This window comes from Equus asinus, chromosome 9 (assembly GCF_041296235.1).
Source record: "Equus asinus isolate D_3611 breed Donkey chromosome 9, EquAss-T2T_v2, whole genome shotgun sequence".
Classification (NCBI taxonomy): domain Eukaryota; kingdom Metazoa; phylum Chordata; class Mammalia; order Perissodactyla; family Equidae; genus Equus; species Equus asinus.
The window spans coordinates 72536821-72558704 of NC_091798.1; the positions used below are offsets into that span (position 1 = coordinate 72536821).

Here is a 21884-nt window from a genome sequence, read left to right on the forward strand (position 1 = left end):
GGCCCCAAGATCTTATTGCCTAAAAAATACTCTTTGAAATATTGGGAACCATTTGTGTGTGTATGTATATATATATATATATATATATATATATATATATATATATGTATATCTAAAGACATTTTCTCTCTCATAGTTAAATTATATGTTCTAAAATAATGTGTTTCTTTGTAAATATAAAACGTATATTTAAAATTAGAGTGGAAATTTTATAGTTTCCTTTACAATTATACAGTAACTCTCCCTCACTACAAAGTATATCAGGGTTTTTTTTATGGCAAATGTGAATTATGGAATTACATGGAGCACGATTAATTTATATAAGTTTTTTTTAATTTGGTGATATATAACTTAATAACTAGTTACACTTAAAATGTCCCAAAAATAAGAATGGACTTTATTTAAGGTGACCGAAAAAGATAGAAAATATTGCTTTGTTCACCATCTACATAATTCTCTTGTTTCCATATGTGATTTTTATATCATCTGGTTTGACTGATATGTAAACGGGAGAAAACAACACAGATAATAGTATGAAATGAAATATAATTAATCTTATGATTCCATTTCTTAGGACTCATGATATACCTAATTGATTATGGGGAAACCTGTTAGCTGTAAACTGAAAAGGCTGAGCACAGTAAGGGTTTCTTTCAAACAGCATATAGATAACCATGGCTTGCAAACTATATTTCATCCTCTTGAACAATGAGGATGCTATCTGTCTTTAAGGTATAAACTCCCAAATGTAAACTCACGGTGTTATATATGGAGTGAGCTAAGCATTAGACATGCATTACTCATGTTATCTGCATGATAAAAATGTAAAATAGACATTGTTGTGTCCAATGTTTTGTCATGAGGAAATTGAAACTCAAGGGAAAGCCAGAGTCGTTTTTTTTGCATTTTGTCCTGCCTGAATCCAAATAGAGTACAAGATGTAAAATATTGCCCTCAAACACATCAAGACTATTGGCCTCGTTCTCATAAACTAGATAATTTGGTAACATCTCTTGTTGTTTCATCTGTAATATGTATAGTGTAAAATCTCTTCACCTGAGTTCCTGCCACTTTAGAAGTACTCAAACATTTGAGTTTTGTCTTTCCACTATATCTCACTGTCTCTCAAATATTTGCAATAATATTTGGTTAAGATCATGATCTATTTAACAAATATGTTTAATAATTAATATATTCCAAATGAGGTGATGGGATGGGGCACAAAAATAAGTTATATGTCTTATCTTCAAAAAAATCACATTAAAGTAAGAGTCAAGTATCTAAAAACTGTGATAAAAAGTTAATAACCAATCTCTATTGAGCACCTGCCGTGAGCAAAACATTGTGCTAAACTCCAAGGTACAAACCGAAAGAAGATTCTTTAAAAAAATGATGCAAAAGACACATCTGATAAAGGACTGTTATCCAAAATATGCAAAAGAATTCTTAAAATTCAACAGTAAGAAAACAAACAATCCACTTAAAAATGGGCTGACGATCTTAATAGACACCTCTCCAATGAAGATATACTGATGGCAAATAAGCAGAGAAAAAGATGCTCCACATCATAGGTCATCGGAAATGTAAATTAAAACAGCAACGAGATACTACTACACATCTATTGGAATGGCAAAACTCCACAATACTGACATCACAAAATGCTGGCAAGGATGTGGGGCAACAGGAACTCTCATTCATTGCTGGTGGGAATGCAAATGATACAACAACTTTGGAAGACAGTTTGGAGATTTCTTACAAAATTGAACATAGTTTTACCATACAATCCAGGAATTGAGTTCCCTGGTATTTGCCCAAAGGAGTTGAAAACTAATGTCCACACAAAGCCTGCACATGGATATTTAGAGCAGCTTTATTCATAATTGCCCAAACTTGAAAGCAACCAAGTTGTCCTTTAGTAGGTGAATAGATAAATAAACTGTGATATGTCCAGACAGTGGACTATTATTCAGTGCTAAAAAGAAATGAGCTATCAATTTATGAAAAGATATGAAGGAAGCTTAAATTAAGTGAAAGAAGCCTATCTGAAAAGGCTACATATTGTATGATTCCAACTATATGACGTTCCAGAAAAGACAAAACAATAGAGTCAGTTAAAAGATCATGCTGCCAGGGGTTTGGGAAGGTATTGATGACTAGCCAGAGTGCAGAGGATTTTTAGGGCAGTGAAAATACTCTGTATTTTACGATAATGATGGTAAGAGTAAACAGTAATATAAACTATGGACTTTGGATGATTATGATTTATCGTGTGGGTTCATCACTTGTAACAAATGCAGCACTCTGGTGGGGGATGTTGATAATGAAGGAGGCCATGCATGCATGGGGGCAGGGCATACATGGGAAATCTCTGTACCTTCCCCTCAACTTTGCTGTGAACCTAAAACTACTCTAAAAAATTACATAATTTAAAAAAAAGAAGGTTCCTACTTCAATAGAGCTTACATGAGAAAGTATAAAAAGATGAGTAAATACAGCAAAGAGAGAATTTTAGACACTGAGAAGCATTATGAAGAGTATACTGATTTAAGTCAAGGGAAACACCTGTGAGGAAGTGACATCTGAGTTAAGATATGAAGACCAAGGAAAATCGAGCCATAAAACCACTTAGAGAATATCACTGCAGACAGGGAAATTAGGAATTGCAAAGGTCCTAGTGGGAATGAGCAGAAACAATGATTCATGTGCATAGTGGGTCTCCAGGAAGAATCAAGATCCACATCATAGGGGAGGTAATACTGAAACAAGATCTTTGAGGAGTTTACCTGGGCAGAAGAAGGGAGATGCCAGCTCACTTTTGGAAAAATTAGAGCACACTCAAGTGGGTACTTGGAATATTCTAGGGTAGGGAGCAAACAACAACAGCTGAATATCATCATGAGTAAGGGAAATAGAAAGTAAACTGAGGCCGTACCATGAAGAACTGCAAATTCTACGAATAAGCCAGTGAATGATTTTAAAAAGAGACTGATAAGAACAGAACTGTGCTTTTCAAATGTTAGCCTGGCAGCAACAGACAGATATGTATATATAACAATGATATTGAATTCATCCATGGGAAGATGATGAGTATCCTTTTCCGGAACACTGGCAATAGAAATGAAAAGGAGAGAATGTATTGGCTAAGTGTTTAAAGGAAGAATTAATTACACCTGGCTATGAGAGTTGAGTTTGATGTTAGAAGACAAGATACACAGTGCTTACAGATCACAACAATCCAAAAGAAAAAAAGAAAAAAAGGATGGTCAAGGTTGAAATTTTCTATCAAGTAATTTTAGGGCAGAAAAGAAGATGCTGGTTTTGTCAATTAGGAGGTTATTGGTAATCTTTAATGCAGAAAATTTAATTGTATGCTACAAGAGGATTGAGATGATATGGAGAGGAGAGTAAAAGGAGATTATTGATTCGTAATTGTTCCCCTTAGCCAATGATTATGTTACACAAAAATTGCAGAATGGCTAGGGGGAAATGCATAGAAAAGACACAAGGGGGGTGGTCACTCATCGTAAACCAGAGTTGATGAAATAGCTGCTTTCATGATATCACTACAGCTCTGTTAGACATATCATATGATTGTAAAATATGAAAATGTCTTAAAAATCATATAAAACCCAGAGCTGTGGCATTAAATGTGCATTTTTATGCTTAATAAAATTAAAGAAGTTTCTCTAGAGATGGATTTAAAGGTGTGTGACCTTCTGTGGGATTGACTATGTGAAATCTATTGCATGCTGAAAATAGTGATAATAAATTTAACAATATAAATGAGCTTGAATTTTAATAGGTAGTGTGTATATGTATGTATCTTACAAACTTACAAACCATCAGTAAAGGGCTCCCCATTGCCACCTGGTCGGCAGGTTGATCAAGCAACACAGATATAATTTGGAGTCAGCATTCTTTATCAATCATAGCATCAACAGTCTTAGAACTGCTTCCCTAAGATACAAACTTTGAGATGGAGATTTGGGGGCAGTAAGTTTACTGGGAAGCAACAACACATGTAAAGGAGAGAGAAAAGCAGTATTGGGGAAAAATGGAAATTTAGTTTTGATGTATTTTCAACAAAACCTTCAGTGGATTTCATGAGAGGTGAAGCTAAGAGTTGGTCCTTCAGTTTTCTTCCAATTGAAGCAAGAAAGATAAACCTTTGTACTCTTGTAATACCTGTCACTGATGCCCCAGGAGAAAGAATGTGCAAATGCCTTGTGACTAAGGGCAGTTTCTAGAGCTGGCTCCACCATTAGTAGTCAACAGACATCACTTCTGTTAGAAAGAGTGCCTAGGTCCCAAGCGGAGGGAATCCAGGTACATTATACAATCTACTACCTTTTCTTCCCCTTTCAGAATCTAATCAGCATGATGAGAGAAATCTTTGTCTCTTTCAAGGGGTCAGTAATGTATCTTAAACACCTATAACACTAGCATATCACATTGTAGACACTAAGTATTTGTTAAATGCGTAAGTTTTCCCTCTGGAGCTAAAGCAGGTAAAGATGTTTATCTACAGGCTTCCTTTGCTGGCAGGAGAAATTTCTCTAGATCACCTTTTCATTGATGGCATAAACTCAAGGTCCCAGCTTCAAGTCAGAGTTGCTGCTTTAACTCTCCACCTGATTGACTAGCCATTGGTCACCAATGCTTAAAATCCTTATGCAGGCATTTGGATACATCTCCTGATTCCAAAATTGCTGCTCTAATTTCCACAAATTGTTTTGTCTTCCATTTTTCATTTGCATTTGTTTTAATTCATTTATTTTTATAAACGTTGAATATTCTTAATGGTTTTTGTAAGCTTTTAAAGTATTTACAATACATTTGTTGTAACATTTCTTTTGTGGCATGAGGATTTTTCAGAATATATAATCCATTTGTGACTTCTGGCTATTTGTAATCAGGCCTGTTGGGCTTCCAGCAACTCTCTTTTGCTTTCCTTTAATTGAATAGAACACAAAAATATCACTGTTCCATACAGATTTTACTAACTCATTCTTTCCCAAATTTACTGAACTCACTTTTTAATTTTTAAGCAAGTTGTGACACACACATTACCTCTTTCACTGTTTTCTAATAGCCCATTTATTTATTTTTATCCAGTAGCACAAAGTCAGTAGATTCTGTTCTCATTTTCATGAACAAATTGATCTGTGCTTCCTGATGGGGACAACTTTGAGTAAAAAACTGTCAAGTTTTAAAAGTGATCAATTCAAATTCTGTAAACAAGTTTGCAGAATGCTGTTGGAAACAAACACATGCAAACACCACCTTCATTTGCTATTCTCTTTGTTGCCACTAGCAATCCCCCCACCCCAGACACTCACACTTCTTTCTCCCACTCCTGCCTGCCCACAATCACAACCACAATGCTAATGATTCCTCCTTCATGTCTCAGGCTGAATATTATCATTTCTATGCAGTATCTCTATAGACCAGTATGATTTGTATCTCATGGTATGACAATGGATTCACATTGATTTTTTCTTTTATCTCCTTCTCTAGAATAAGAGCTCCTAAAAAGAAGCAAACAGGTCTAATTAATTTTTTTAAGGACAACATCTAGCATAGTTGCTTGTACATAGTAGGTACACGTGTTGAATGTTGAATTGACCAATCCTCCATTTTTTTAGATGCTTTCAATGTACATATATAGATATTTTATAAGTACCTCAGAATATGACTCTTTTTTTTTTTTTTGCTTTCAGGTGGATATAATCACAATATGTAATGACAGAGGCAGAGATTGCAGTCGTACAGCTACAAACTAAGGAACACCAAGAATCAGTGGCTACCACAGAGAGCTAGGAAGAGGTAAGGAGCAAGAGTCTCAGCGGGAGCAGGCATGTGCTGACACCTTGATTCTGGACTTCTAGCCTCTAGAACTGTGAGAAAATAAATATCTGCTGTTGTAAGCCAACAGTTAGTGGCACTTTGCTACTGCAGCCTGGGGACATATATTTAGTCTGTACAGTCAAACAAAACCAGATAAATCTATCATACAAATATCTGTATTTTGGGAAACATGTATCATGATATGCTTCTTTAAAAAGATTTCTTTAGGGGGGCCTGCACAGTGGCACAGTGGTTATGTTCGCACATTTCACTTCGGCTGCTCAGGGTTCGCCGGTTCAGATCCTGGGTGTGGACGTCTGCACTGCTTGTCAAGCCATGCTGTGGCAGGCATCTCATGTGAAATACAGGAAGATGGGCATGGATGTTAGCTCAGGACCAGTCGTCCTCAGCAAAAAGAGGAGGCTTGTGGCAGATGTTAGCTCAGGGCTAATCTTCCTCAAAAATAATAATAATAATAAAGATGCCTTTGGTCAAACAAATCTGAGAAACAGCAAATATTATATCTCTGTTTTGTAGATTGTGATGGTTAATTTTATGTGTCAACTTGACTGGGCCATGGACGCCCAGATATTTGGTCAAACATTATTCTGGGTGTTTCTGCAAGGGTATTTTTGGACGACGTTAACTTCTTTTTGTTTCTGCTGAGGAAGATTCCCCCTGAGCTAACATCCACTGCCAATCTTCCTCTTTTTGTTTGTTTGCTACCACCTCAGCATGGCCACTGACAGCTGAGTGGTGTAAGTCTGTGACCAGGAACCGAAGCCAGGCTGCTGAAACAGAGCGCACTGCACTTAAGCACTAGGCCACCAGGGCTGACCCACGATAAGAGTAAAGCAGGTTGCCCTTTGTCATGTGCCTGGGCCTTATCCAATCAGTTGAAAGGCTTAATAGAAAAAAAAAAAGAATGACCTTTCTCTGAGTAAGAGGAAATTCTCCAGCTGAGCCTTCAGACATCATCTGCACCATCAGCTGTCCTGGGTCTTGAGCCTGCCGGACCACACTTCAGACTTGAATTGGCCAGTCTTTGTAATCATGTGAGCCAATTTCTTGCAATAAATTAACCAACCTCTCTCTTTCTCTAAATATGTATATAAAATTATATATATATAATTATATATATGATATATATTTTTATATTATATGTTATATTTATATTTATATTATATATAATTTTATATATAATATATATATATTTTATATATATATTGGTTCTGTTTCTCTGGAGAACCCTAACTAATACAGAGATTAAAAGTTTTTTCATATATTGACTCTGAACAGTTCCACAGTAAGAGGACTTACATGACTTTGTTTAACCCACATTTTTTGAAATTTAATTACTAAAAGATTTTTTCACTGAATTCTTAGGAAATGCACAAATATATATATATATATATATATATATATATATTCTCAACATGTAAGAGTATGGCTACAAGAACCTTTTAAAGCAATGTCGTATAACCAATAACCCTTAGTATTATCTCTGACACTTGTAGCTGCTCAATTGCCGCTTAAAAGCCACATCTGCCTAAAAGTATGTAATATTATGGCTCTTCGAGTGACAAGATTTCTATGGGTCCTGACAAACCCATGCTACATTGATCTATCCTTTCTGACCGACATATGAACCCAAAGTGTAATTTCAATTGATTATTCTGAAAGACTAGGAATCATGACCTCCAAAGAACAATCAGAATAGGCCTATGGGTCTAGTTTAATGGGAGTGATAGCTCACAGGCATTCTGGTTATTTTAATGTAGTTAACCGTTGGAAATCTTTGCTCAAAATAAGTAATTGTGTAGAAAATTATTGTATGAATGCAAATGGCATGAAGAGCACGATGTTACTACTTATACAAATGGCCATGCTAGGTAGTGGTATGCACAAAATGATTGGATTCAGTGGTTCCAAAAAAACACATTCAGTTGATGGAAATGGGAATTTTATAGAAGTGATCAAATTAGATAGGTTCTGTATGCTGTCTTTTGAATCATGAAACCCATTTGTAATTATTTTGTTGTTAACTGGCTTTTTTTTTATTGATTCACTGCTTCTGTCAGATTATTTCTTTATTTACTAGAGATTGACTTGTACTACATTTTTGTGAGCAGACTTAGTAATGTACCATAAAAACATATTTACATAGTTTTATAGGATTAACTATTGTGCTTCCTTGAGAAAATTTTTCTCTTTTTTTGTTTTTACAAGGAGATGATATTATTTTTTATAATTTGCTTTGATTATTCAATGTAAGTGCATGCCCTTTTCTTTGGGGAGATTTCTGGTTTGATTTATTTCTGCTCTGGGATATGTCTCTTTCTACTATCACATTAATCCTTTTGATTCAAGAGCTTAATGGGAAGTGTAGATATTCTGACCTGGGAGCAGCAACTATCAAGTAGTTTGGCATTACAAAATCAATCAAGAAACCAACAAATCACTTCAATGGTTTTCATCTTCCAAAAGGCTAAGTGTGTAAATCATGAGAAGGTGGTAAGCTTATGCACTTGAGAGGATGATAAGGATTTAAGAGCACTCAGAGGAAAGTGGGATGTCATATCTAGCTGAGACAAGCCCGTAAGAAACATTAAAGGGAGAGACTTGAAGATATGAATAAATTGTATCATTAAAATGTGGTCTTGTATACTGTTCTGTCACATTCTTATATTAAGATTTGAATTCAACAATTGGTTTTAATTTTGTTGATTCTCACCTATGTATTTCTAAAATGTCCAAATGGATAGAATAATTTTCTAAATTAGTTCTCTTCGGTGGCTAAAAATTCATTAATTTAGTACTGGGGACTATTTTTGTGATCTTCATTGTTGCAAATATTAAATGAATGATTTTGTGAAACTGTGCTTTCTAGTGTCCAAGTAACTGCATATTGAAAAATTAAATTGTTAGACAGAGTATCTTTCCCTCTTAAATGCCAGAGGGGAAGTATCCAGTGAGCTATAAACTGTCTGCTATTGCTATTACTTTAAGGTAATATTCAATATATGAGCAGCCAAGTTTTAATGTATTATGACAAACAATTTTGTGTGTTCTAAGAAATTGCAAAGGAACAATATCTGGTTTTTACAAAATTGAAAATATATTTAGGTAATTATTCAAACATTTAGTGGTTGTTTAGTGTCATCAAAAAGTATTTTCAAAGTTCATTATTGCTGGTGAGAATACAGCAGGAGGCTCTTTTCTCCATTGAATGATAGGTAGCTAAAGGAAAAGGTCTAGCCAGAAAAAATTCTTTTCTATTTTATTAATTAAGTACAAATAGCTGGGTATGTTGTACTTCCCACAAGATGAGACATGAAAGCTTAAGTATCTGAAAGGACGAAGGTATAAAAATTTTGAGAGAACAGTAATTTGTTTAAAGGAATTCATGTGTTGGATTTGAATTATAAGATAACACAATATGTAAGAATCGACAGAGCAGAAGAAAGCAAAATTAGTTTATCATCATATTCTTTCACAGTGATATCAAATAATCAGTGCTTACATACTGTATTTCTAAATTCCATCAGAGTGTGTCTTTAATTTCGAGAAAATTCAAGTTATTCACACAATCCAGATTCAACTCTGATTTTTTAAAAAATTCTATTTCAAACTGAGTCTTTGGGTTTTTTCCATCCCTGATAAAGAAAATGATATTAACCTACTTTCTGTCTCCACAGATTTGCCTCTTCTGAACATTTTCTATAAATGAAATCATACCGTATGTGATCTTCTGTGACTGGCTTCTTTCACTTAGCATAATATTTCCAAGGTTCACCTGTGTTGTTGCATGTATACATACTGCATTCCTTTGTATTGATGTATAATATTTTATTTATGGAAATATCACATTTTCTTTATGCATTGATGGAAAATTGATGGACATCTCAGATGTTTCCATTTTTTGCCCATTATTAATAATGATGCTATAAACAATCATGTACAAGATTTTGTGTGGACATATAATTTCATCTTTATTGCATATATACCTAGAAGTAGGTTACTGGGTCATATGCTAACTCTATGTATGTCCTTTGTCAGGAACTGCCAGATGGTTTTCCAAAGTGGCTGCACCTTTGTACATTCCTGCTAGCGGTGTATGAAGATTCTAGTTTTCTACATCCTTTTCAACACTCATTGTTGTCTGCCTTTTAGTCCTTAAGATTGTAGCCCTTTTAGCTTAGAGTCATTCCAATGAATGTAAAGTGTTATCTCATTATAATTTTGATTTGCATTTCTTTATTGGGTTGAGGGAGTTCCTTTTTCATTCCTAGTTTTTTGGTAACATGTCAATAATTACACTAAATATAAGTGGTCTAAATTCACCAAACAGAAAAAAGAGAGTGGCAGAGTGGTTGATAAAACACAATCCAACTTTTTGCTGTTTACAAGATGCTCACTTCAATTTCAATGACATAGATGATCTAAGAATAACATATGGAAAAAGATATAAAAGCAAATATTAATTTAAAAAAGCAGGAGTTGGGGCCCAGCCCAGTGGCGCAGCTGTTAAGGTCTCATGTTCCCCTTCAGCAGCCCAGGGTTCACTGGGTCAGATCCCAGGTGTGGATCTATGCACCACTTGTCAAGTCTTGCTGTGGCATGTGTCCCACATATAAAGTAGAGGAAGATGGATGCAGTTGTTAGCTCAGGGCTAGTATTCCTCAAAAAAAAAAAGGAGAAGTGACTATATTAATATCTGGTTAATTAGGTTCCCAGCAAAAAAATAGTATTAGAGAGAAAGAAGTGCGTTAAATAATTTTTTAAAAAGATCAATCAAGAAGGCAAGAGTAATGATACTAAATGTATATAAACCAAACAATTATCTCAACCTGCCTCTCAGCAAATGATAGAACTAATAGTCAAAAATCATCAAGGCTATACACAAATGGAACAACACAGTCAATTAGCAGGATCTAACTGTCACATATAGAACACTCCAACCTGAAACAGCAAAATAAACATTTTTCTAATGTGATTTTCACCAAATTATTCCATATTTTGGATCATAAAACACAATTTAACAAATTTAAAGTAATTGAAATATACAGAGTATATTTTCAGACTATAGAGGAATCAAATTAAGGTAGAAAGACAACAGGAGAATCTCTAAACACGGGATATTTTTAAGAAGCCAATTAGAAAATGGGCAAATGGCAGGAATAGATGTTTCACTGATGAGGATATATTGATGACACAGAAGCACATGGAAAACATTCAACATTATTATACATTAAGAAAATACAAATTAAAACTACAATGAGATTCACCACCAGCTTATAAGAATGACTAAAATAAAAAAGAGTGAAAACACCAAATGGTGGAAAAAATGTGGAGAATCACTCTTACATTGCTGATGAGAATGTAAAATGGTGCAACCACTCTAGAAAATACTTTAGCAGTTTCCTATGAAACAACAGCTGTAATTACAATACAACCTAGCAATTGAACTACTGGTCATTTATTCTAGAAAGGTAAAACCTTATGTCCACACAAAAACCTGTACATGAATGTTTATAATAGCTAATCTTATTCTTATTAGCCAAAAACTGGAAATAGCCAAGATATCCTTCAACAGTTAAATAGTAAAACAACTGTAGAACATATATACCATGGAATACTACTCAGAATAACTGAGAATGAACTATTAATATACTCAATAACTTGAATGAATCTCCAAGGAATTGTCCTGAGTGAAAGCTGATCCCAAAGAGTTATATAACGTATGATTCTACTTATGTATAGTTTTTGAAATAACAAAATTTTAGAAATGGAGAATGTGTTATTGGTTGCCCAGATTTAGAGGCAAAGGGCAGGTAGGAGTGTATGGCTATAAAAAGGCAACACAAGGGTGCTTGTGGTCAAACAACTGTTTAGTATCTTGACTGTGGAGGTTGATAAAGGAACCCTCACAGGTGATAAAATTGTCTGGAACTAAACATGTGCATGTTTGCACACACATACACACACACAAAAATGAGAACAAGTACAACTGAGGGAATGTAACAAAGATTGGTGGATTATATCAATGTCAGTATCCTATTGTGATATTGTACTAATTTTTCAAAATATTGCCAATGGAGGAAACTGAGTAAAGGGCGCATGAGTTTTCTTTGTGTTTTTCTTAAGATTGCTCATGAATTGTAAATTAACTCAAGAAAAATTACAATAAAAAATGTACAATAAGATAGTCAATGTTTCAATGTTATTTTATGTAGTATAAAATTAAAATCACAGAGATCTTAAAATATGACTCTAAATATGCCATTCATCTTACAACTTAATCAAGCTCGAGAAAAAATACAGTTGTACTTCATTTTATTGTGTTTCACTTTATTGCGCTCCACTATATTGTATTTTGCAGATACTGCATTTTTTGCAAAACCTTCCACCAGCAAAAAGATTACGACTTGCTGAAGGCTCAGATGATGGTTAGCACTTTTTAGCAATAAAGTATTTTTTTAATTAAGGTATATACAATGTGTTTTTAGACATAATGTTATTGCATACTTAATAGACACAGTATAGTGTAAACATAATTATTATATGCACTGGGAACCCAAAAAAATCATGTGACTTGCTTTATTGTGATATTTACTTTACTGCAGTGATCTGGAACCAAACCCACAATATCTCCGAGGTATGCCTATATGTTTTATATTTTCATCTTGATGTTAAAAAGTCTCCATATCTGTTTGCCTCTGTAGCTTCATTGTTGTCACCCCATGTTTTATCTTTACAGTGTTCTTCATATTTACATCATCCCACACTGGGCTTTTATAGATGCATGGTCTCTGCTTGAAATGCTTTTCCACCACATCTTCACATGCCAAACTCTTTTTTAACCATTTAAATTGACTCTAAACTGAGAAAACTATCAATGAATCTTTCACTCTGGGTCAGCTTCCCCTTATCCCTTTCCTCTATATTTGCCTAATTCCCTTACCACATCTCTCACTGCACTTATCTCATTGTATTATGAGTAATCTAATTAATGTATCTGTTTCAGTCCTCCTCCTCCACCTCATGGGAGCAGATTAGAAATCCCCAGAACTAAGTACAATGTTGACATATAACAAACATTCAATAAATATTAAGAAAATAGGAGTTTTAGATTTAATTTTCAAATATCCCTTCTAAAATGTTAGTACTGTGAGACTTATATGCAGAATTTGTGTTGCAAAACTTCACTTTACATACAATTATTTCTGAATTGTTTCAGCTCTTAGAGGAATTGATGACTTGTAAAGATTCAAGTTCTGCTAATGGTAACCACTAAACAAATAATTACAACAGAGACATATACGATAAACAAGGAGACAATGAAGAAAACCAACATAGAAAACTGCTTAATCAAATCAGTAGCCTGATATACATGGGACAAGAAACAAAGGATATGCCAAAGAATCAGAAAACGTGCAATAAGATGGCCGTATTAAGCCCTCATATATCAATAAACATGCTAAATGTAAGTGAACTGAATTCTCCAATCAAAAGATGCAGAGTGGCAGGATGTATTAAAGAACAAGACCCAACAATATGTTACCTCCAGGAAACACATCTCAGCTCTAAAGACAAACATAGGCTCAGAGTGAAGGGATGGAAGACAATACTCCAATCTAATGGCAAACAAAAGAAAGCAAATGTTGCCATACTTGTATCAGACAAAGTAGACTTCAAGATAAAACAGGCAAAGAGAAACATAGAGGGGAAGCACTTAACGATAAAAGGGACTCTCCAGCAAGAAGTCATAAGACTTATATATTCACCCAACACAGGAGCACCAAAGTACATAAAGCAACTATTAACAAACCTAAAAGGAGATATTATCAACAACACAATAGTAGTAGGGGACTTCAACACCCCGCTTACTTCAATGGATAGATCATCCAGACGAAAAGTCAACAAGGAGATAGTGGAATTAAATGAAAAACTAGACCAGATGAACTTAATAGATATATAGAGAGTACTCCATCCAAAAAGAGCAGAGTATACATTCTTCTCAAGTGCACATGGAACATTCTCAAGGATAGACCATATATTGGGAAACAAGGCAAGCCTCAGTAAATTTAAGAAGATTGAAACCAAATCTACTGTCTTCTCTGACCATAATGCTATGAAACTAGAAATCAACTACAAGAAAAAAGCAGGGAAAGGAACAAAAACATGGAGACTAAACAACATGCTACTGAACAATGAATGGATTGTCAGAGAAATAAAAGAAGAAATCAAAAAATATTTGGAGACAAATGAGAACGAAAACACACCATACCAACTTATATGAGATGCAGCAAAAGTGGTCCTAAGAGGGCAATTTATAGCAATACAGGCCCATGTTAACAAACAAGAAAAAGCTCAAATAAACAATGTTAAACTACACATACCAGAATTAGAAAAAGAAGAACAAACAAAGCCCAGACTCACTAGAAGGAGGGAAATAATAAAAACTAGAGCAGAAATAAATAAAATTGAATCAAAAAAGACTGTAAAAAGGATCAATGAAACAAGGAGCTGGTTCTTTGAGAAGATAAATTGACAAATCCTTAGCCAGACTCACTAAGAAAAAAAGATAGAAGTCTCAAATAAAATTAGAAATGAAATAGGATAAATTACAACAGATACCACTGAAATACAAAAGATTATAAAAGAATATTATGAAAAGCTATACGCCAACAAACTGGACAATCTAGAAGAAATGGATAAATTCTTAGACTCTTACAACCTCCCAAGATCAAATGAAGAAGGAATAGAGAATGTGAATAGACTAATCACAAGTAAAGAGATTGAAACAATTAGCAAAAGCCTCCCCCAAAATAAAAGTACAGGAGCAGGTGGTTTTTCAGGAGAATTCTACCAAACACTCAAAGAAGAGTTATTACCCATTCTTCTCAAACTATTCTAATATGTTGAGGAAGAAGGAAATATTCCTAACACATTCTATGAGGCCAACATCACCCTGATACCAAAGCCAGATAAGTACAACACAAAGAAGGAAAATTACAGGCCAATATTGCTGATGAACATAGATGCAAAACTCCTGAACAAAATATTGGCAAGCCAAATACAGCAATACATTAAAAACATCATACACCATGATCAAGTGGGATTCATACCAGGGACACAAGGATGGTTTAACATCCACAAATCCATCAACGTGATTCACCTCATTAACAAAATGAGGAACAAAAACCACATGATAATATCCATAGGTGCTGAGAAAGCATTTGACAAGATCCAACATCCATCCATGATAAAAACTCTCAATAAAATGGCTATAAAAGGAAAGTACCTCAACATGATAAAGACCATATATGACAAACCCACAGCCAACATCATACTCAATGGGGAAAAACTGAAAGCCATCCCTCTGAGAACAGAAACAAGCCTAGGGTGCCCACTCTCATCACTCTTATTCAATGTAGTACTAGAGGTTTTAGCCAGAGAAATTAGGCAAGAAAAAGAAATAAAAGGAATCCAACTAGGCACTGAAGAAGTGAAACTCTCGCTGTTTTCAGATGACGTGATTTTATATATAGAAAATGCTAAAGAATCCATCAGAGAACTATTAGAAATAATCAACAAGTACAGCAAAGTTGCAGGGTACATAGTCAACTTACAAAAATCAGTAGCATTTCTATACTCAAATGACAAACTAACAGAACAAAAATTCAGGAATACAATTCCATTTGCAATTGCAACAAAAAGAATAAAATATCTAGGAATAAATTTAACCAAAGAGGTGAAAGACCTATACAAAGAAAACTATAAGACATTGATGAAAGAAATCAATAATAGCCTAAAGAAATAGAAAGATATTCCGTGCACATGGATTGGAAGAATAAACATAGTTAAAATGTCCATAGTACCTAAAGCAATCTACAGATTCAATGCATCTCAGTCAGAATCCTAATGACATTCTTCACAGAACTAGAACAAAGAATCTTAAAATTCATGGGGGGAATCAAAAGACCCCAAATAGCCAAAGCAAGACTGAAAAACAAGAACAAGGCTGGGGGCATTGCAATCCCTGACTTCAAAATATATTACAAAGCTGTAGTAATCAAAACAGCATTGTACTGGTACAAGAACAGACACACAGATCAATGGAACAGAACTGAAAGGCACGAAATAAAACCACGCATTACACACAGCTAATCTTTGACAAAGGAGCCAAGAACATACACTGAAGTAAGGAAAGCCTCTTTAACAAATGGTACTGGGAAAACTAGACAGCCACATGCAAAAGAATGAAAGTAGACCTTTATCATTCTGCATGCACAAAAATATACCCAAAATGGATCAAAGACTTGAAGGTAAGACCTGAAACCATAAAACTTCTGGAAGAGAATATAGGTAGTACACTCTTTGGATATCAGACTTAAAGGGATATTTTCGAATACCATGTCTATTCAGACAAGGGAAACAAAAGAAGAAATAAACAAGTGGGACTTCATCAAACTAAAGAGCTTCTACAAGGCAAGGGAAACCAAGATCAAAGTGAAAAAACAATCCACCAACTTGGAGAAAATATTTGCAAATTATGTATCCGATAAGGACTTAATCTCCATGATATATAAAGAGCTCACACAAATGAACTACAAAAAATCAAACAACTCAATCAAACAGTGGGCATAAGATATGAATAGACATTTTTCCAAAGAAGACATACATATGGCCAATAGGCACATGAAAAGATGTTCAACATCCCTAATCATCAGGGAAATGCAAATTGAAACTACACTTAGATACCATCTCGCACCCATTAGAATGGCTATAATCGCCAAGACAAAAAACAACAAATATTGGAGAGGTTGTGTAGAAAAGGGAACCCTCATCCACTGCTGGTGGGAATGCAAACTGGTGCAGCCACTGCAGAAAACAGTATGGAGATTTCTCAAAAAATTAAAAATAAAAGTACCATATGACCCAGCTATCTCACTACTGGGTATTTACCCAAAGAACTGGAAATCAACAATTCACAGAGACTTATGCACCCCTATGTTCATTGCAGCATTATTCACAATAGCCAAGATGTGGAAGAAACCCAAGTGCCCATCACAGGATGATTGGATAAAGAAGATGTGGTGTATACATACAATGGAATATTGCTCAGCCATAAAAAAAGACAAAATCATTGCATTCGCAACCACATCGATGAACCTTGAGGGCATCATGTTAAGCGAAATAAGCCAGACAGAGAAAGACAAACACCATATGATTTCACTTATATGTGGAATATAAACAAACTTACAGACAAAGAGAATAAATTGGTGGTTACCAGGGAAAGGGGGCTGGAAGGTGGGCACAAGGGGTGAAGGGACATACTTATATGTTGTGTGACAAACAATAATGTACAACTGAAATATCACTATGTTATAAGCTATTATGACCACAATAAAAAAAATTAATGAGAAAAGAAAAAAGATTCTGGTTCTGCAGCTCTTTCTCTTATGGTTTTTATGGAATATCCATAATATGTAACTTACATTTACACCAATAGATTACGGTAACTCATAATTGCTAGAGTTGTGTTCCTCTTATGAAATTCTACACAAGCATCCTTAAAGAAGAAGAGCCTTTGAAAATCAGATATCCTGAAATTAATTTTTTAAGTTTACTTTTACAAACCCATCAAATCTTCATTCCAGTTTATCTCCTAGTACACATGGCAATGACATTCAGGGTATTAATTTAGATCCATAGTTACTACAGTATTGTTATGTATACATAAGGAACTGAGATATGATTAAGAAAAAGAATGCCCTGAATTGGAATCAGTAAGCTTTCCTTCAAATCTAGAAACAGATGAATAACTGTATGACCTTGAGAAAATCAGTACTTTTAAACCCATTGTTTCATTAATAAATTTATGGTGCACCTCAAAGCATTCTTTGAGGATGTAATAACCTGTGGATATGAAAATTCTGTGCTTCTTGATAGAAAAACAATAAATATCAGAAGAGTTCCCATAGATTTTACATTTGGGTTTTTTTTAACGTGTGGTGTTATCGCTGTATGATTTTGTACAAATTCATTGACATGTTGTATGCATATGTATACTGAAACACTGCAGCTCTATTGTACACTCAAATAAATGCTTAACCCTTTTAAAGCACACAAATACTTAGAATGTACACATGATATAATTCTTATTTTATCAAGTATTATACATTTATTTGAGATGATAAATATTTCACATTCAAAATATTTTAAATAAGAGGTAACAATTAAAATGCAATTTTTCAGTTTCATGGAGTATCAGAGTGTTTTAATTCATTCAGTGTTGTGTATGCACTGTGTATTTTTGACAGTCCCTTTTTGTAAAGTTGTTGTCTGCTGATGCTCTGTTGTTAGTTGCACACAAGTTAAGGATTGTTCTTGGAGCATTTTCCCCTTTATCATTATGTATTCCCATCTTTACATTGTGCCCCTGATGACTTTCCTTACTTAGAATTATGCTTTCTTTGAAATTAATATAGCTACACCCACTTTCTTTTGATTAGTGTTAGCATGGTATATTTTCCTCCATCCACTTACTTTTAATCTATATTTGTCTTTGTATTTAAAGTAGGTCTCTTGTAGACAACATGTAGCTGAATCTGTTGTTTGATCGACTCTAACAATCCCTGTCTTTTGATTGCTGCATTTAGACTGTTGACATTTAAAATGATTATTTATATAGTTGGATCAATATCTACTGTTACTCTTTTCTATTTGTTACTCTTGTTATTTGTTCCTATTTTGTCTTCTGCTCTTTTTCTGCCTTTTGTGGTTTGAATTGAATATTTTATTCCACTTTTCCCCTTTCTTAGCATATCAGTTATACTGCTTTATACTTTTCCTTTGTTTATTAATTGCCCTAAAGTTTGCAATACACATTTACAACTAATCCAATTTCACTTTCAAATAACACTATAGTGCTTCATGGGTAGTGCAAGCACTTTATAAAAACAAAATCATCCTAATTCTTTTCTCTTGTCCCTTATATCATTGCTGTCATATATTTCACTTAAGTATATATAAGCACACATAGAAAATACAATATTGTTATTATTATATTTAACAAAGTTATCTGTTTGTTATATTAGTCCCAGCCTATTTATGGTGATGCTCTCAGCTAGGAATGCCTGAGCCCACTTGCCTTGGCCCATATTACTCCTAGCAAGCCCCACAGACATTTCCCCCACTGGGACCAGTGTTGAGGCTGGATCTGCCCTTCTGGTTCCTATTGTGATCACAGGACTCACTTCAGCAAAAACCATCAGGGAACTTTGAGGAAAAAGATTTATTACTCACAAGTCCTGGAGGGTACACAGCATGACCAAGGGCCACAAAGTGAGGTTGCAAGGAGAGCGGGAGAGAGAGACAGAGAGAGAGAGACAGAGAAAGAGAGAGACAGAGACAGAAAGAGGACCTTAGGCTCTGCCTTTATTAGGGTCTGAGGTTGGGTTATCCGGGGTTTCCCTAGATGACTCATTATTGTCCAATTTGCAGAATAAGAGCAGAAACTAGAGCACAAGAGACTAGAGATGGAGTCACTCAAATGGTCAGTTATCTAGGTCACCCAGGGTTTTCAAAAAGGAGAACTTCATGGGTGTGGGAGACCCAGTTCCTTCTCTGATTGTTTTGTTAGTAGCTGGCATAGAACTGACAATGTGTTCATTCAAGATGGATGTCTTAAAATGGTTGCCTCAGCAATCAAAAGCTTAATGTCAGGCACTTACACTATGTTGTTAGATCAATTAAGAATAAGAAAAATAATTTCTTTTTATCTTCACTTATTCTTTCTCCTATATGCTTTGTTTCATTATGCAGATCCAAGTTTCTGACCTATATTATTTTTCTTCTCTCTAAAGAACTACTTTTAACATTTTTCTGCAAGGCAAGTCATGGCAAAAAATTCTCTCAATTTTTGTTTGTCTGAGAAAGTCTTTATTTCTCCTTTATTTTTCAAGGATAATTTTGCAGGGACCAGAATTCCAGGTTGGTGGGGTTTTTTTTTCTCTCAATACTTTAAATATTTCACTCCACTCTTTTCTTGCTTATGTTGTTTCTGAAGGGCAGCTGGATGTCATTCTTATCTTTGCGTCTCTATAGGTAAGGTTCTTTTTCCTCTGGGTTCTTTCAGGATCTTTTAATTTATTTTTGATTTTCTATAGGTTGAATACGATATGCCTGCTTGTAGGTTCCGTGACATTTATCCTGATTGTTGTTCTCTGAGCTTCCTGGATCTGTGGTTGGGTGTCTGATATTGATTAGGGAAATTCTCAGTTATTATTATTTAAAATATTTCTTGTTTCTTTTCTGTCTGTCTTCTCCTTCTGGTATCCCCTAAATGTTATGATTTTTGTAGTTGTCCCACAGTTCTCTGATATTCTGTTCTGTTTCTTTTTCAGTCTTTTTTTTTCTGTATCCTTTTCAGTTCTGGAAGTTTCTATTGAGATATTTTCAAGCTCAAAGATTCTATGCTCGGTTATGTCCAGTCTACTAAGACCACCAAAGGCATTATTCATTTCTGTTACAATGTTTTTGATCTCTAAAATTTCTTTTTGGTTCTCTCTTAGATTTCCATATCTCTGCTTACATTTCCTATCTGTTCTTGCTTGCTTTCTACTTTATCCATGAGAGCTCTTAGCATATTAATCATTGTTTTTTTTATATTTATTATTATTATTTTCTGGTGAGGAAGATTGGCCCTGGGCTAACATCTGTTGTCAGTCTTCTTCCTTTTGCTTGAGGAGGATTGTCACTGAGCTAACATCTGTGCCAATCTTCCTCTATTTTGTATGTGAGACACCACTACAGCACAACTTGATGAGTAGTGTGTGGGTCCATGCCTGGGATCTGAACCCACAAACCCTGAGCCGCCAAAGCAGAGCATGTGAACTATGCCACTGGGCCATTCCCCATTCTTCTTTTTAAATTCATGGCTTGTTAATTTCAAAATCCCTGCCATATCTGACTTTGGTTCTGATTCTTGCTCTGTCTCTTCAAAATGTGGTTTTTGCCTTTTAGTATTAATTATAATTTTTCTTTTTATAGCACGGCACGATGTACTGGTAACAGGAACTGTTGTAAATAAGTCTTTAATAATGTGGTAGTAAGCTGTGAGGAGAGGGAAAGTGTTCTCTAGTCCTATGATTAGGTCTCTGTCTTTTAGCGTGCCTGTGCCCCTGGAGTGTGAACTTCACATGTGCTTCTCAGGCCCTCCCTCCTCCCTTAGGTGTGTTGGTGGCTAGAGTGGCCTAGAGTTGGATAGTTCCCCTGCTCCACGTGGGAGGCTGGAGCCAGCTGGGTTGGGTATTTTCCCTCCTCTACATGGAAGGCTAGAACCAGCTAGGCTGGATATTTCCCTTCCCCCGTGTCAGACTCTGATGGAGCCTTAACAATTTAGGCTTTGGTTAAATAGTTTCTCCTGAGGGCAGGCCTTGTTAAGAACAAAATGCTCTGGCATATATCAAAATGGTTCTCTCCATCCCCTGCTGGAAGCACAGGGATTTTTTCTCCAGTAGTCACTGTGAGAATCTGGTAGAACTCTAAGAGGTGAAAATCGTAAAATTGTGGGGGGATCCCTGATGATTGTGTCCCCCTGGAGTTTTAATCTCACAGACTTGTCTACACTGAGTCTCCACAACTCATCAGTTACAGTTCAGGTTTCCCTACCCAGGCACGGCTTCCCGTGGTGGTTTCTGCTCTGGTAAATTGCAATTTTTTATATTTGCCTGTCAGTGTCTCCAGTTTGGGAGGAGGTGGTTTGTTTGTTCCTAGGACAGAGTGGCCATTTCCAAGCTTATTACTTGCTGGACCAGAAACCCTTTTTCTTATTCAGTCGTTTAACCACATTGCTGTTACCTGGTAATATTTAACAGTACTAAAACTTAGATGCAAAGCAAGTGAAATCTCCCATAGATTTATTGCACAAAGTGCATTTGAAAAGTTATATTCAAGTTTGATTCAAACTGGTATCCCTGAAGAAATCATCTACAGTGAAGCATTTTCCCCACATCATGTGACTTAAG

At 35.1% G+C, this 21884-nt stretch overlaps 1 long non-coding RNA gene across 3 annotated transcripts in view; it reads left to right on the forward strand.

The window, feature by feature from the left end:
- LOC123289813 (uncharacterized) overlaps positions 1-17977 on the forward strand; it is a 329460-nt gene extending 311483 nt beyond the window's left edge. For 2 of the 3 annotated variants that reach the window (XR_011505929.1, XR_011505930.1), the window contains one exon: positions 5721-12624. This is a non-coding gene — a long non-coding RNA (uncharacterized lncRNA). Of the gene's footprint in view, positions 1-5720 lie in introns of all 3 variants that reach the window. The other variant, XR_011505928.1, reaches the window with a different exon arrangement.
- Positions 17978-21884: the final 3907 nt, after the last annotated feature.